We start from the raw sequence: 17,042 nt of genomic DNA, 5'->3' as shown, positions 1-17,042 counted from the left end.
AGACTCATAGAAGCAGAGAGTAGGATGGTGGGTGCCAGGAGCTGAGGGGGAGGAGGAAGCAGGGAGCTATTAGTCAAAGAATCCAAAGTTTCATCTGTACAAAATGAATGAACCCCAGAGATCTACAGCATAGTGTTTATAGCTAATAATATGGTGTATTTAAAAGTTTGGTTAGTAGGAAACATATGTTGGGCTTTTATCACATAATAATAATAGAACATAATAAAGAAAGTAGGAGGGAACTTTTGAAGTGAATGGATATGTTTATGGCATAGACTGAGGTGATGATTTCATGGATGTACACTTAAAACTCACCAAGTTGTATACACTAATTATATACAGCTTTTTTGTATATGAAATCTATTTCAATAAAGTGGTATAAAAGAGTTGAACAAGAAAGTTTTTTTTTCTTTTTGTAATTTGCAGAGTTTTTTATCATGAATGACTTTCAATTCTTGTCTTCAATTTTTTTACTTATTTGTTGGGGTGATAAAATGAAATTTGTATTTTCTTATTTTAATATATAAGTTGCATCATCTTCAAAGGTTTTAAAATATCATAAATTCCTGGGATAAGCACTATTGATTAGATTGTATTGTCCTTGTAACAAATTGCTTGATTCAATTTTCTAATATGCTAAGGATTTTTGCAACCATTTTCATGAGAAATATTGGTATGCAAATATCTTTTCTTAAAATATCTTTGTCAGGTTTTGATATCAGGGTTAGGTGGGCCATTTACTGTTACCTGGAATATGTTAATTTTCTCTTATTTCCTGAGTGACTATATATAGAATTAGTTTATTTCTACTTTAAATGTTTAATAGAACTTGCCCATGAAATGAATTTCTTTACTATATATTAGAACTATTCAGATTTACTATATCATTTTGTCTTTATTTTTGGAAATTCTGTTTTTCTAAGAATTAGTTCATTTTATCAAACTTGGCCAGATTTTTAGAATAAAGTTGTTCTTAATATTTTATTATAGTTCTTGCAATGTTTGTAGAATTTTTCATTATTTATGAAATTGTTAATATTTGTTTTCTATCATTTTTATCTGATCAGTCTTTCCAGAGGTTTATTTTATTAGTTTTATTCATCTTTTCAACTCTTGCATTTGTAATTTTTTCTATTATGTGTTTTTTATAGAATTCTTTTGCTTATTTTTATTTACTCTATTATAGTTTAGGGTTTTTTTTTTTCCCCTAGTTTCTTAGAATGAAATTTAAGTAATTGATTTAATTTTTTCTTATTATCCAATAAAAGTTTTCAAAGCTATATATTTTTTGTAAACAGTACTTTAGCAGCTTCTTATGCATTTTGTATTTTTATTAAGTGAAAAGCATTGTCTAATTTCCCTGTGATGTTTTTATTTTACACCAGTGCGATTTAGAAGTGTACCACTTAATACCCAAATATATGTGACTACTTTAAATGTATTATTTTAACTGTTTTTTTTTTTTAGCTTATTGTGTTTTGAAATGTACTCTATAAGATTTCAATGTCTTGTAATTGACTGAGACACATTCTATGGTCTATCACCTTGACTCCTTTGGTTACTGTTTGGTAAGCACTTGTGTATTATGAAGTTACTGACTGTATGTTTTGTGTCAGTAAATTAAATCAGGGCAGTTGATAGTTTAATTCATACCTTTTATGCCATTATTGAATTTTCAAGTTGGCTTATCAAATACTTAAAAGCAAACTTTAACATTTCCAACTACGATTGTTTATTTGATTCTCTATTTTTAGGTGCATTTGTGTCTAGGATTGCTATCTTTTCTTAATGCATTGCTTTTGATACCATTATAAATTCCTTTATCTCTGGTAGTATTTCTTATCTTGAACTCTTTTTTGTCAGATATTAATATAGCAACTCCAAATTTCTTAGGCTTCTTGTTTGAATGATGTGTTTTTCTTTCCTTTCACTTTTGCTTTCAACTTACCTGTGTCTTTATACCTCAAGTGCATCTCTTTATTAGATAGAGCTGTTTTTATCCAGCTTGAGAATCTTCTGTCTTTATGGTTGGATTTGGGTCTACTGTATTATTAGTTTTTTTTTTTTTATTCCATCCAGTTTTGATCTCCTTGTCATCCTTTTCTGTCTTTTTGTTATTGGAAGATTTTTAGTGTTTCATTTTAATTATTTTATTGACTATAACTTTGCATTACACTTTTTATTGTTTCTCTAGTGAATGAATTTTTATCGTATCCCAGCTGACCTAAAATTAATATTGTAACACTTTCTATAAAAGGTAAAAATCTTGTCATACTCTATTTCCCTACCCCTATCAGATGTCTGAATCTGTATAAAATCTATTGTCTCTATATAAAAGTTATTGCTTATATATATATAGAGAGAGAGATTATCTGTCTATATTATATATAATATATATATAGAGAGATAATGTATATATCCCTACATAACGTGTTATAATTTTTACTTTAGAGAATCATGTCTTTTAAAGAAGTAAAAAGAAAAAATACATAGTTTTTCTATTTATCTGCATATTTGTCTTATGTGATGCTTTTTTAACGTGGATTACACTTTTCCTGCAGAATCATTTCTCCTCACCTGATATATTTTTTAACCATTTATTGTAGTGTAGTTCTGCTGGCAACGTTATCTGTTATGTTTTTTCCAAACTGTCTTACATGATCATCATCTTTGGTGGATACACAGAGCAGCATGCAGTTTTGCTGTCAGGCCATAGACACACAATAAGAAATCTCATTCAGTGCAATCATCTTCTTTCAAGGCTGAATCTCCTCTATTTTCTGCTTGTTTTTGAACAGTTTTTGAGGTTTGCTCTGAAGCCCACGCCCCGGGGCTCTTCTGTTCTGACTGTCTCCTTTTCTGGTTCTCTCCAATAAGCTAACTGACCTCAGGTCTGGTCTGCTCATGTATGTATTTGAGCAGCCTCCTTTTAAATGCTTACCCCTTCATATCCATTATTTTCAAGTTTGCCTTTAGGCTTGAACTTTCCCACATTCTATTTCAAATAAAATCAGTTCCTTAGAGAGAGGGCAGAAATTTGGTTTTATGGACCATCTCTCTTTTTGGGCAAAATCTCTGAGCCATTGCTCGAGGCACTGGTTGAAGATGATGACCTCTGGTTTTCTCTGAATGCAAAAACTCCACCCTATAAAGAAGTGGGGACTGGGTCAATTCGGCTTCCAATATTCTTGACCTGCTACAACTGGGGCAAAATTTCTGCCCTGTGAGTGACATAAAAGAAACCAAAGAGATATTTTTAAAATGTCAACTTGGAAATAAGCTAAACAAATAATTTGAATTTGTTCTGAGTTTATAAGAATACTACAGAAATATTACTTTCACATGAGTATTCCTATTGTGTGTATTTAGTGGAATATGTTTTAAGAACAAAAGGCAATGCATGAATATTAAATTTTCTCTTTTTGATACTCAAAGTCCAGATGTATGGAAAGGACATAGGGGCCAGCCTGAATGAAACCACTGGTTTAATATGTGTAATGTGAGCATCAGAAAAAATAATGACTATATGTGATTATCAAATAGTAAAGAGAAAAATCCATGACTTCTTAGTGTTACTGAAAAAAACCCAAAAAATGAGAGAAAATTTTCATTACTACCTCTGGAAATGATTTTTATTTTGACTCCTTATGATTAATATTTTAATTAAAAGGGAATAGTTAATTATTTACATTGCCTTTTTAAGGGAAATAGTAGCTCATTCCCAGTTGATGAGGGGAAAAATCATTTAATTATGACAGAATTTGAATGGAACAGAATAGGAACCCCAGAAATAAACCCACACACCTACAGTCAATTAATACAAAACAAGGGGGCAAGAATATACAGTGGGGAAATGAGTTTCTTCAAAAAAATGGTATCGGGAAAACTGGACAGCTTAATACGAATCAATGAAGTTAGAACACTCCCTCACACCACATAACAAAAATAAACACAAAATGGTTTAAAGACCCAAATATAAGACATGACACCATAAACTCCTAAAAGAACATAGGTAGGGCATTCTTTGACATAAATCACAGCAATGTTTTCTTAGATCAGTCTCCCAAGGCAAAAGAAATATAAGCAAAAATAAACAAATGGGGCATAATCAAACTTGAAAGCTTTGCACAGCAAAAGAAATCATTAACAAAATTAAAAGACAACCTATGGAATGGGAGAAAACATTTGTAAAGGATGCAATTGACAAGAGGTTAACATACAAAATATGCAAACAGCTCATACAACTCAGTATTGAAAAAAAAATCAATCAAAAAATGGGCAAAAGCCCTAAAAAGATATTTCTCCATGGAAGACATAAAGATGGCCAACAGGCACATGCAAAGATGCTCAATATCACTGATCATCAGAGAAATGCAAATAGGAACCACAATGAGGTATCACTTCCTACCAGTCAGAATGGCATCATTAAAAAGTCCACAAATGATAAATGCTGGAGTTGGTGTGGAGAAAAGGGAACTCTCCTATACTGTTGATGGGAATGTAAATTGGTGCAGCCACTATGGGGAAGAGTATGGAGGTTCCTTAAAAAATTAAAAATAGAGTCACCACATGATCCAGAAATCCATTTCTGGGTATATATCTAGAAAAGACAAAAACTCTAATTCAAAAAGATACATGCACATCAACATTTATAGTAGCACTATTTATAATACCCAAGACATGAAAAGAACACAAGTGCCCATCAACAGACAATTGGCTTAAGGTGGTATGTTTGTATACATATGCATATACACACAATGAAATTTTACTCAATCAAAAAAAAAAATGAAATATTGCCATTTGCAGCAACATGGATAGACCTAGGGAACATTATACTTAGTGAAGTAAGTCAGGGAAAGACACATACTGTATGATATCACTTAAATGTGCAATCTAAACATAATACAAATGAACTTATTTACAAAACAAAACAGACTCACAGACATAGAAAACAAACTTATGGGTTACCAAAGGGGAAAGGGGAGATAAATAAGGAGTATGGGATTAACAGATACAAACTATTATATGTAAAATAGATTAAAAAACAAAGATTTACTGTAGAGCACAGGGAACTATATTCAATATCTTGCAGTAACCTATAATGAAAAAGAATAAGAAACATATAATATAACTGAATAATTTTGCTATACACCTGAAACTAACAAAATGTTTTAAATCAAAATACTTCAGTGAAAATTACTAATTTACAACTTCTGATTAAATAATTGATTTTTGAAGACCTTTAGGAGAAAGGATGCTAAAACCTTTAGGAGAAATATTTTTCCCACACTGTAAAAGTATCACCTGTCACACTATTTGCTAATCATAAGGGGAGTTAACAAACTATATTTTTGCAAGGTAAAGATTTGGAGGTCATCCGCGTAAGCCATCATTCGAATTTGGCATTACTATTTGTGAGACATCAGACACACTTTAATGTGATGCTATCTGAAGAACTCATGAATGTTTCTAATCAAAAATGGCTAACATGATTTAATCCATCCTTTACATCTAATTTCTAATTCAGCAGAAATACAGAGTTTAGAAAAACTAAGTTAACAATAAGTAAATACACACTATAAGAGATTTTATAAAGCAATTTGTGAATTAAAAAAAATTGAGGCTCTTTTAGATTAAAGGAGAGAGAACATTTCTAATAACCAAATGCAAGGCAGGAAAACTGATTGCATCTTGCTTAAAAACTAAACTAAACTAAAAACAAAAGCACTTATGAAATGCATTAAAGGAATAGTTGGGAGGATTTGAATAAACATGTGAACCTTTTTATGATTAATATTCTTAGGTATGACAGTGGTCCAGACAATATGAAGAACATCCTAATTTTAAGATATGTGTGTTGGGAATAATTAAAGTGTCAAAAATTTCTAACTTATTTTGAAAATGTTTAGAAAGTATACATTTACACATTAGTATCCAAAAGACAAATAGCAAAATGTTAACAATTATGGTCTTCTGATGGGTTCTCTGGTATGCATTGTGCTGTTTTTCCAACTTTTCCATATGGTAGAAGTTTTTCATGTGAACATTATTAAAAAAAATTAAAATGTAAATTATTTTAAATCATTTTGAAAAGTAGAGTCAGAAATGTCAATAAAAATAAAGTATTATTCATCAAGTACTTATCATGTATAGTATATATCATTTAATTCTAACATGAGTAAAACTTCTGTACCATTATTCCCATTTTATGGGTAAGGGGATTGAGGCATTAAATAGTTAAATAACTTTCCAAATCACAGACCATACTGCAGGTAAGGGTCTTAGTAGAATAGATTGAGGACTGTGTAATTAATTCCATAAGCTCCTCTATAAAAGATTCAAATCATGCATATAATCTGTTGAGCAGGATTTACTATGCCACAGCATTCAGAAAGAATTGAAGTCCGGGAAGAGAGCAGTAAAATATTTAGATAACATTCTAGTGAACATATAGAGATAATATATAATTAGAAGAGCCCAGTGTGGGAGTATAAGGGAAGGGGAGGAGCCTAAGACGTTTTGAATGCAGACTTACATGGCTTGGAATCAGACTGAAATCTAAGATTAAAGAAAATGAGTCAAAAAAGGTTTACTATTTCAATTTTTATTACTACAAAAATGATGCTGTCACTAATTAAAATTCATATAAGGTATAGGGATTTTCTAGGAAGAAAACAATGAAATTATTTGTGGCTATGTTGATTTTGACATGTGTGGAGAGAAGTAGGTTACTAAGAATTTAAGCATGGCGTCAGGTCAGAGGGGGCGTGTCATCAACATGACAGACAATGGAGATTCTTAAAATGAAATCTGCATGGGAAAGCATGTGCATAAATGGCATTTGGGAAAAAAATACTAAAGCTTAGAAGTTTTCTTTTTTTTCAAGGAAAATATATATATTCAAATAAATTATACAATATTGTCACTGTATATATGTATTTGTGCTTGTGTGTGTTATGAGTGTGTGTGCACTGGAAATGGAAGACACATAACAGATTAAAAAAAAAAGAAGACTTTTAAGAAGGCAGTTTCTGTGCAAGCAAGAGAAAATAAGATGAACCAAGAAATGTCTGTTCTTTAGGCAATTAAGAGTGTCTTTGTATATTGAAGAGAATAGTAAAATATGAGACCAGGAATCTGGGATAAAGAGTATCCCCTATCCTTTCAAGGTGTGGAAACTTCTTCTGTTTCTTGAAACAATATGAACTGGCTTTTAGTTTCTAGCTGAGTCTAGAGGACTTTCATTTTCCTGACAGTGATTGTGCTTTCTCAATATAAGTAGAGAGCTTGAACTTATTAAATAGGGTCCTTAAATTCCTTACCTTATATAAGAAAAAAAAATGAACACAGTTTGCCAAATTGAAATATTAGTAAGCAGAATCCAAAAGATATAGGGACATTCTGTCTTGTCAGAGCACCTTTGGAACAATTCTCTGCATGATGTATCAGCTCCCCTCCGCTATAAAGGTCAAGAGAGTGAAGGCAAGATGACAGACATGTTGGATCTTCATGAGGCTAAGGGCAAGGATTTCACCACGGATTCGGATGGGGAGGACAGCATCCACAAACTGAAAGACAAAGCAAAGAAATGGAAGGGTCACAGCTTTGACTCCAAAAACAGATCTTGAGCATGGATACGTGAGGATTATGACAGCATGGAGCAGGATGGCCATGAACCCAGACCACAGTGCTCTGTTGAAGGCTGGATTCTCTTTGTCACTGGAGTCCATGAGGAAGCCAAAGAAGAAGACATAACAATAAATTTGCAGAGAAGGGGAAAATAAAAAACATCCACCTCAACCTGGACAGGTGAACAGGATATCTGACAGGGTATACTTCAATCGAGCATGAAACATTCAAGGAGTCCCAGGCTGCTATGGAGGGATTCAATGGCCAGGATTTGATGGGACAACCAATCAGGGAGAACTGATGTTTCATTCAAGGTCCACCCAAGAGCAAGAGGAGAGGTGACCGAAGACACAACAGGAGTCCAGACAGAGGAGGTGTCTCTGACCCATCCTCTGTGGTCCAGGTGTTCTCTGCAGAGGTTCCACTTGACCATGAGGCCTTAGGGAAATAGGACTGGGGTGGGGAGCTGTATTTTATATTTAATCTCTTACTCTACCTGCTTAATGTTACTTTTGAGTTATGAATAAAAGTGTCCCATTTTTGTTTCCTACATTTTAAAAAATAAAAATAAAAAAGGTCGAGTCCCAAAGATGCCTGTACTGCTGTTCCTCTCTGCTAGTAAAAGACATTGACAATTGCATGATACCACTCAGAATAGATTTTAAATATTTAATGAAATTCATAAACTTCTATGCAACTTTGGTAGGACATTCCTCTATCACTTGTGAAAAATATCACCACCACATATATAATTTTTTGACAAGTTTTTTGGTCTTTGAAGCCTATGAGCTGCTTCATTGTTTTCTGTTAGTTACATTTCAATATATCTGTTTAAGTCCGTATAGTGTAGCAAGAATTAGAACATATATTTGTGACTTCGTTTACAGGCCAATTGCATTAAAAATAGATGACTTTTAAGACTAGGGTAAAGTACAGTTCTCTATTATTTAGCTGTTACTTTCTCCTAATGTTGGTCGTATTTTTGCAGCATTGTATGGGTGTGATCTTAGGGACGGGCATACAGATATACTCTATCAGGCATCCTTAAAACCAGCATCAAAAATCAATATCATAAAAATGATTACCTCCCGTTATTTCTGAACTTATCAGCAAATGTTATATCAAAGAGAGGCTGATTTATTTTTAAAGCTCCTGAAGAAATAGCTTTATCATGACTAGTGTAAGTAGGTATAAGCGTAACTCACTCTAATTATCAGCAAAAGTACTTCCCCATTAGAGGCATTTCCTTGTTAGAGGCAAAAGATCTAGACAATGACTTTTTTTTTCACTTATTCTAATTTTTTAATTAATTAATTAATTTATTTTTTAACATTTACTTATTTATTTATTTAACATTTTTAAATTGAGGTATAGTCATTTTACAATGTTGTGTCAAATTCCAGTGTACAGCACAATTTTTCAGTTATACATGAACATACATATATTCATTGTCCCGTTTTTTTTTCGCTGTGAGCTACCACAAGATCTTGTATATATTTCCCTGTGCTATACAGTATAATCTTGTTTATCTATGCTACATTTTGAAATTCCAGTCTGTCCCTTCCCACCCACCCCCCCACCCCCTTGGCAACCACAAGTTTGTATTCTATGCCTATGAGTCTGTTTCTGTTTTGTATTTATGTTTTGTTTTGTTTTGTTTTGTTTTCAATTCCACATATGAGCGATCTCATATGGTATTTTTCTTTCTCTTTCTGGCTTACTTCACTTAGAATGACATTCTCCAGGAACTTCCATGTTGCTGCAAATGGTGTTATGTTGTTGGTTTAGACAATGACTTTTAAAACTTCTATAGTTCCTGGCAGGAGTACGTCACAGTTTCAAGTCATTTTGAAACTGTGCCAACAGATATTTTATTAGGGACAGAGAATGAGATAATGTATTCAAATAGTAATTGAATATGTTGCTTCTTAGCATCTGTTCACATGATGAAGGAGTTAGGATTATCATAACTCAGTTCCACTGTGTGGTCTCTATGGTCAACATAATTAATCTGGATCTTCCATCTCATATACGTCCCATCAAAATCGTTGTTTCAGTGACTCCTCTGTCCTGGATTCCTGTGAAATACTTATCTGTGTGGTGGCTGAGAAGGGCCTATAGGAGTTTATCAGGAGAATGACGGATCTAATAATAATATCTTGAACCTGAAATCCTACCATTTTTAAGTTGTTTTGCAGAAATGATTGAAACACATGTTCCATATTTTTTACTTATAATAAGAAGGGTGCAATTAATTCTTAAGTTAAAAGACTCCCCTGAATATAACTTTAAGAAGAGCAAGGCTAAATATAAAGACAGAAGCCCTTAGAAGCTGAAAATGAATATTTCTAAATTTTAGTGTCATATATTATAACTTTTTCTAAATATGACAGCTTTTCTTTCAGCTAAGTTTTAGAATCCTGGCAATATTTCTTTCCCCTGTGAGAGTTACTGGGCAGGTGGTAGAAAGTAAATAGTTTAGGTTATTTTTCTACTTTTCAGGCCTCGATTCAAGTTCACCCAGGGAAGTTAAATTAATGTTTTCTCTTGTTGTCAGGAAGAGTCACAAAGAGAAATTTGTTACTTACAGCTCTGATCTAGTGAAGCAGTTACTGAATTCAAAAGACCAGGGCACATCAGTTTCGAAAAAGCTATTTAGTTCTGTTGTGTAAGGTCTCAGGAATCCAAATTGATTGTGGAAAGGGAACAATGAGAGAATAAAAGGGTGGAAATTTTATATTTTAGAAGAATTTACATTAGCATGTGTGTAATACAATATCCTCATCAGACAGAGTAATAAAAAGTGAATGTCTCTCTGCTATTTCTTTTTATGCCTCCCTTGAATATTTTAAAAGGCTTAAGGGGAGGTTCACATCCCATTATACCCAAATTAGAATCCTAGTCTAGGAGAGGAGGAAGAAAGTTTCGTTTTCAAAGTCATCGAGGCATGCAGAGTACATGGCAGAAAAAGGCTGTGTGTACCCAAAAAAAGATGCTGCTTCCTGCGGGATAGACTAATGTGAATGAGATGTGGGAGTCTGTCATGCACGGATGCTTCTGCGTTACTGCTGAGTAAGATGACGGTTACAGGGGACATAGGCCAGGGAGTGGCCAACGGGGACCAGAGCATCAGTTACAAGGGGAACACTGTTCAAAAACAAAATCTAACAAAACTAAATATATATTTTTGAAAACCTCTGGAAGGTAAGGCTACTAAATAGCTTTCCTTCAAGGGAACTCAGATGTCATCTAAAAAACAGATTAGTTCAATAATAAAACACCACACTCCCTTACTCTCTTCTAAGAATTCAATAAAGTAATTGTCCTTAATTTAAAGATACAAAATTTCTCCTTCATAGATTTGCACATATCCATTTGAGTGCACACTAGTGAGGTGGTCCTAAATTATTTTTATTATCATGTTTCATTCCACCTACTCCGCCCAGATGTTATTTCCAGATGTGTGCATATTTACTTTCTAAACAGTGAGTATAAAGATATTAGTGTCCATATTCTAATGTGGTGAACTGCCTCAGTTTCTGAACTTACTTTTTTAAAAAAAAAATGTCCAATTATGATCATGATATGTATCTGAGAAGCCTTCAGATAATGTTTGCCACACAAGCGTCACATGGATATTTACCGTTACTATCATTACTAAAATGCATAATCTGTTTACCAGCTTGAAACTCCTTCCTCACACCTAGAAAAAGACGCCCACATGCTGTTTCAAAAGGATAGTCTGACCTTGTATCTTTCCTGGCCCTCCGCCAGGGAAAGACATAAATAGATTTCTTTAGTTTTAGAACCGAAAACAAGAGTGAAATTGAGGAACAGTTTCCAGCCCTGAGAGGATGGAGGCGGAGGAAAGTTCCTTTTCTCTGGGGGAGGACGAAGCAGTAGTCTTGGGATGAGTGTTGAGTTCTGTCAATGCTGTGAGGAGGAATGGCTCCCAGGGGCAGAGTCCAGGGCTCATTTTGGATGGGGGTGGAGGATGGATGCTGGTGGCGGGGAGAAATTACTGAGAGTGGTAGGTAGCCCAGAATACACCTCAGGTAGCAGATTTGGAGAGAAGAAAAAAAAAAGCATGGACCTGAGCTCTGGGAACAAAAGTACTGCCTCCTGCCTGTGACATACATTTAGCTCTTGGCCCGTTTTCTGGCACCGTCAAGCCCAAGATTCTTGGATGAGCCCATGGGTGAGTGAGGAGGAGTCCCCAGAACAAGCAATGTTGAATTTCCTGCTGGGTGATCAGCTGGGGGCTCAGAAGATACTAAATTTGATGTAGAAAAATCAGGGAATATGAATTTTCTCCCGCCCAATATTTTGAAGTTGAACAATTAAAGCTGTGTGAATACAATAATGGCAAACATGTCAAACACAACACAGTAAGTTTCTGTGACTTTCACTAACGCTTCATTTCTGTTTACTTCCTTACATGTTGTCTTCACGTATTGGCCACCTGGTATTGTCATAGCAAAAGTTTCACTGGGCGGAGTTAAACAGGCAGAGCAGACTTCATTCAAGGCTATCGCAAGAGGGAGGAGAGGCCAGAACTAGTCTGAGCTCAATTCCTCTGAAATTAAGGGCATGAGAACATTTCACAGTTGGGGAGGGGGGACTCCTAGACCTTATCCAGGGGAAAAAGTAAGCTTGCTTTTTGACAGGAAGTGGTTTACAACTTGGAACAAGCAGCCCCTTATGTTGGGCTCCTGCCCTTCCAGACACTTGCTGAGGAGCTGTCTTCCTTGATTGCATTTCAAAGGGCCAGAACCTAGGTCCTTGAGAAAGACATCCCTCGTTGTGAAACTGACAAGAGGCTTTCAAAAAGATGTATATTTCCAAGGGTCAAAAGAAGAATTTGACAGTGACAGGTTTTCTAAAGGAAATGCTGTGAGAACAGGGGGTCCAGGGGGTGAGAGTCAGGAAAAGGTCTGTGTGAAGTTTAGTCAAGTTGAAGGGAATGTTAGGGCTGTCTTGGCCAGTGTGCGAGATTAAATACCACAAGATTCAATAACAGTTTGTGAATCTGACTATTTCAGTATAAATAACACTTTTCCCTATTAATGTGCAATCCTGATATTGAAGGTGTTCCTCACTCCTACACTCAGCATTCTAAAAGGAAGTAAAACCAAGATAAATGACACTTTAAAACAAATATAGCACATGTAACTTTAGAAATCCCTAGGCCCAAATGACCAAGACTGCAGAGAACCACATTTATAAAAACGTATGGACCAGGACTCATACATAATCAAAAAGGAATTGCAACACTTAATTATGTCTCTTATAGAACATTAGAGACCCATTCCATCACACACACCATCATGTCTCAAACCCCTTTTCTCATCTTCACCTGTTCTCTACTCACAGTGCTGGTCCAGAACCCTTCAGCCAATGAATTCCACAGAACCCTTATACGTATCCCCTGTGCTTTCTCTCTCTTTCCTCATTTTCCCTCTCTCAAATCTCTCTCCCTCTCTCTCCCTCTCTCTCTCTTACACCTAACAGTGAATTTCCTGCTTTTCAGATACAGCAAATATTCAGTACAGTTCATACCTATTCAAATTTCTTAAATCCCTTTGCAACTCCCAGTATCTCAGACAGACTAAGCTGTAAAATAAGATCAGATTGCTACATAGGCAGTAACCACATTTCTGTTACACCTGCTATTATTTTTAATCCCATTTGGGAAGGTTCACTTATGTATGTTTCAAACTGAAATAAGCCAATTTATTTTATTTTGTTTTTAAAAAATGAAATAAGTAAATGCATGAAGGCTATATTAAAATACGAGCATTCACATTTTTGCTAATTCCAGAGAAATAGTGTGGGTTCTCCTCTAATAATAACATACGTTATTGTTTTTGAGATCCCCTGTGTATAACACGATGCATGTAACATGACAACAATAGTCATGGATGGAACAAAAAGTTGACTCAATGCCATTATAATACTATTTTCTTAGTTCATTATTTATTCATTTATTCATCTACTCAACAATTTTATAAGAAGTCTGTGTGGGAAATAATTGAATAGGTGCTATGAAGAATATAGAGTGAATATAAAACAGTCTTTATCCACAGAGAAGTTATACTCCAGTGTGTGGTGTAGAGAAGGAAAAATAATTTTCCATCTATTTTTCTAGGCTCTTGGCTGAGACTGCTACTGTAATAAAAGACAGATTAACAGTAGAAAAACAAAAAGAAGTTGAATAGCATGTATACTTCCTGTGTATGTGGAAGAGACCCAGGAAAACCTAGTAACTCTCCTAAATGGCCCAAGCCATCCCCTTTAATATCATCTTCAGGTAAAGTCAAAAGAAGGCTGTTGGGGGAAAGCTTACTAATGGAAAGTTACCAAGGGAAACACAGGAGACAAAGAACAAGGGTAAGTTGTTACGTAGATCTCAGTCAAGCTTTCTCCATTGACAAGAGCTTCTAGAGATGTAGTCATCCTTCTCTTCTAGGTAAGAGAGGAAGACACCCTTACAAATGGAGAGTTCCATTATAAATACAAATGACTCTTACAACAGGGTAAATTCTACTCAGTTTTCAGAGCTTTCCCTGTGTCTGCTGTGTCTCAAAAATAATCAGCTTAAAGAGGGGTGGCAAATTTTGGTTCCCTTCAGTAGGAAGAGGGTGTGGAAAGCACAGGCAGGGACTATGGGAAAAAGACATGCTTTTTACATAACTGATTACAATAGACAAAAGAAGTGATTTCTTCTGGCAATATAGATTGGGGAAAACATGATCACCAGCTTGGCAGTCAATCTAAGCCCACAATAATTACAGTTCTAGCTGGAGGGCTGGGTGAGGTGGTGCCACAAATAGGGATAGAAGACACTGAGAAAGGAGTGGTGTCGCACAAGAGTAGTATAAAGTTACAAATTTAACTATTTAGATAAAGTATTTATTTTGATCTTTTCCTACCTCTACACTCTAGGGAACCTTTTTATAGAGTACATTTTGAAGGTAATTAGCAGTTTTCTGTACTTTTTTTTTAACTGAAGTACAGTCAGTTACAATGTGTCAATTTCTGGTGTACAATGTCCCAGTCATGCATATATATATATTCTTTTTCATATTCTATTCATTAAAGGTCATTACAAGATATTGAACATTGTTCCCCATGCTATACAGCAGAATTTTTTTAATCTATTTTTATATATAATGGCTAACATTTATAAATCTCAAACTCCCAAATTTATCCCTTCCCACCCACTTTTGCCAGTAACCATAAGGTTGTTTACTGTCTGTGAGTCTGTTTCTGTTTGGTAGATGAGTTCATAATACCCTTTTTTTCTCTTTCTTTCTTTCTTTCTTTCTTTCTTTCTTTCTTTCTTTCTTTTTATCTTTCATTCTTTTTTTTTAAGATTCCACAAATGAGTAATATCGTATGGTATTTTTCTTTCTCTTTCTGGCTTACTTCACTTAGAATGACAATCTCCAGGTCCATCCATGTTACTGCAAATGGCATTACTTTATTCTTTTTTTTTATACAATGGAATACTACTCAGTCATTAAAAGAAAAAAAATCCTTGCTTTTTCCATTGAGTTTCTAAAGATTTGATCATCCTCTTCCTCCCTGTAGAGAAAAGGAAGACACCCTTACAGATGAAGATTTTCCTTACAAATGCAGATGTTTTTAGAAAAGAGTGACTCCTTGGTTTTCAGAGTTTTCCCCATATCTGCTATTCCTTAGAAAAAAACAGGTTTTAAATAATTAACTTGCCAAAGAGATGTGTTTTGGGGTGGTAAATTCCGTTCCCCTCAAACATTTATTTTCACAGTTATTTCTACATTTTGCATCATCCACTCAAAATTTTGCACAATCTTAACATACTAGTGCCTTCTTTTTTCAGACATCTGAGGCCAGGTGGACTGGTTTCTGGAACTCATGCTTTCTTTTTTTCAACAATAACAACAAAAGATGTTTGGAGATTGGTCTTTAAAAAAGAAATCTTTGACATCTAAAGGCATCCTTACTATCGCACTTGACTGAATATATTTCTAGTTTGGGAAATTTTTCCCTCAGAATGCTGATAGAATTGCTGTGTCGGCAAGTTAAATGCTATTCTTGGTTGCAATTATTTAACACCTGTTTCTTTCTTTCTAAAAATGTTTAGAATTTTCTTCTATATACAGATTTTGGAACTTTTTTTTAAACTTTTTTTTGTTGAGTTATGGTCATTTTACAATGTTGTGTCAAATTCCAGTGTAGAGCACAATTTTTCAGTTTTACATGAACATACATATATTCATTGTCACATGTTTTTTCGCTGTGAGCTACCACAAGATCTTGTATATATTTCTCTGTGCTATACAGTATAATCTTGTTTATCTGTCCTACATATGGAACTTTTATAGTAGTATATTTTAGAGTAGTTCCTTTTTATTTATTGTATTTGGTGCTCTGTGGACTCCTAAAGTCTATAACAATAAAGTAGAAAGAGGATAAATATTTTTAAACTCTGAAATTGTTTATTAGTCAGGAAAAAATATGAATTAACAGTCATCTTAAGGAAAAGAATAACATGAATGGAATATCAAAGTGAAATACATTGAAAAGTTTAAAGCCTTATCTCCAAAAAAGAGTGTAAGTCAAGAGAATGTTACATATGAGTAATTTCAAGCTTACAACAGCCACTTCCCACTACATATAACTTGATCTAGAGCATATAAAATATGGAAGTCTTCTAATGTATGTTCTGATGCTATCTATTTTGGAAACCAAACTATGAAGATGCTAAAAAAAAAAAACCCCATAATTAATAGATGCAAATTATTAAATAATCAAAATCAATCACACATTAAGAATGTATCATGGTGAAAGACATTTATTTAAATATATAATAATGGTAGAGGTGCTTTTCTGCTTTAATAGAATTTGCTGTGCTTCTCAACCTATGGAATGAAAATGTAAATTTTTTTTTTTAATTATTAGGCAAAGACTTTATTTTTTCTTCCAGTTTTCTCGAGACATAATTGACACATGGCACTATGTAATGTTTACAGCACAATGATTTGATTTATGTAGGTCATAAAATGATTACTGCAATAAGTTTAGTGAATATCAATCACCTCATATAGATACAGAATAAAAGAAAAAAATTCTTCTTGTAATGAGAACTGAATATTGACTCTTATCAACTTTCATATATAGCATATAGCAGTGTGAATTATATTGATCATGTTGTGCATAGTGTTTATTTATCATGTAATTGGAAGTTTGTATCTCCTAATCAAATTCATCACCATAGGGAGGTATTACATTATTATTGACTATATTCCCCATGCTGTACATTTCATGACTTATTTATTTTGTAGCTGGATGTTTGTACCTCTTAATCTCCTCTTCACACCTGCCCTCACCAACACTCGCTATTTGAGATCTTTTTGATAATAGCCATT

At 34.1% G+C, this 17,042-nt stretch overlaps 1 protein-coding gene and 1 pseudogene across 1 annotated transcript in view; both read left to right on the top strand.

Moving 5' to 3' along the window:
• The window catches only part of EYS (eyes shut homolog), a 1,185,464-nt gene that overhangs the window by 581,510 nt on the left and 586,912 nt on the right, over positions 1–17,042 (top strand). The gene's annotated exons all lie outside the window — the stretch shown is intronic.
• Positions 7,488–8,080, top strand: LOC105079139 (RNA-binding protein 8A pseudogene; annotated as a pseudogene).

Source organism: Camelus bactrianus, chromosome 8 (assembly GCF_048773025.1).
Source record: "Camelus bactrianus isolate YW-2024 breed Bactrian camel chromosome 8, ASM4877302v1, whole genome shotgun sequence".
Taxonomy (NCBI): domain Eukaryota; kingdom Metazoa; phylum Chordata; class Mammalia; order Artiodactyla; family Camelidae; genus Camelus; species Camelus bactrianus.
The sequence above is the reverse complement of the archived record's forward strand: the minus strand, read 5'-3'. Positions and strand labels throughout refer to the sequence as shown.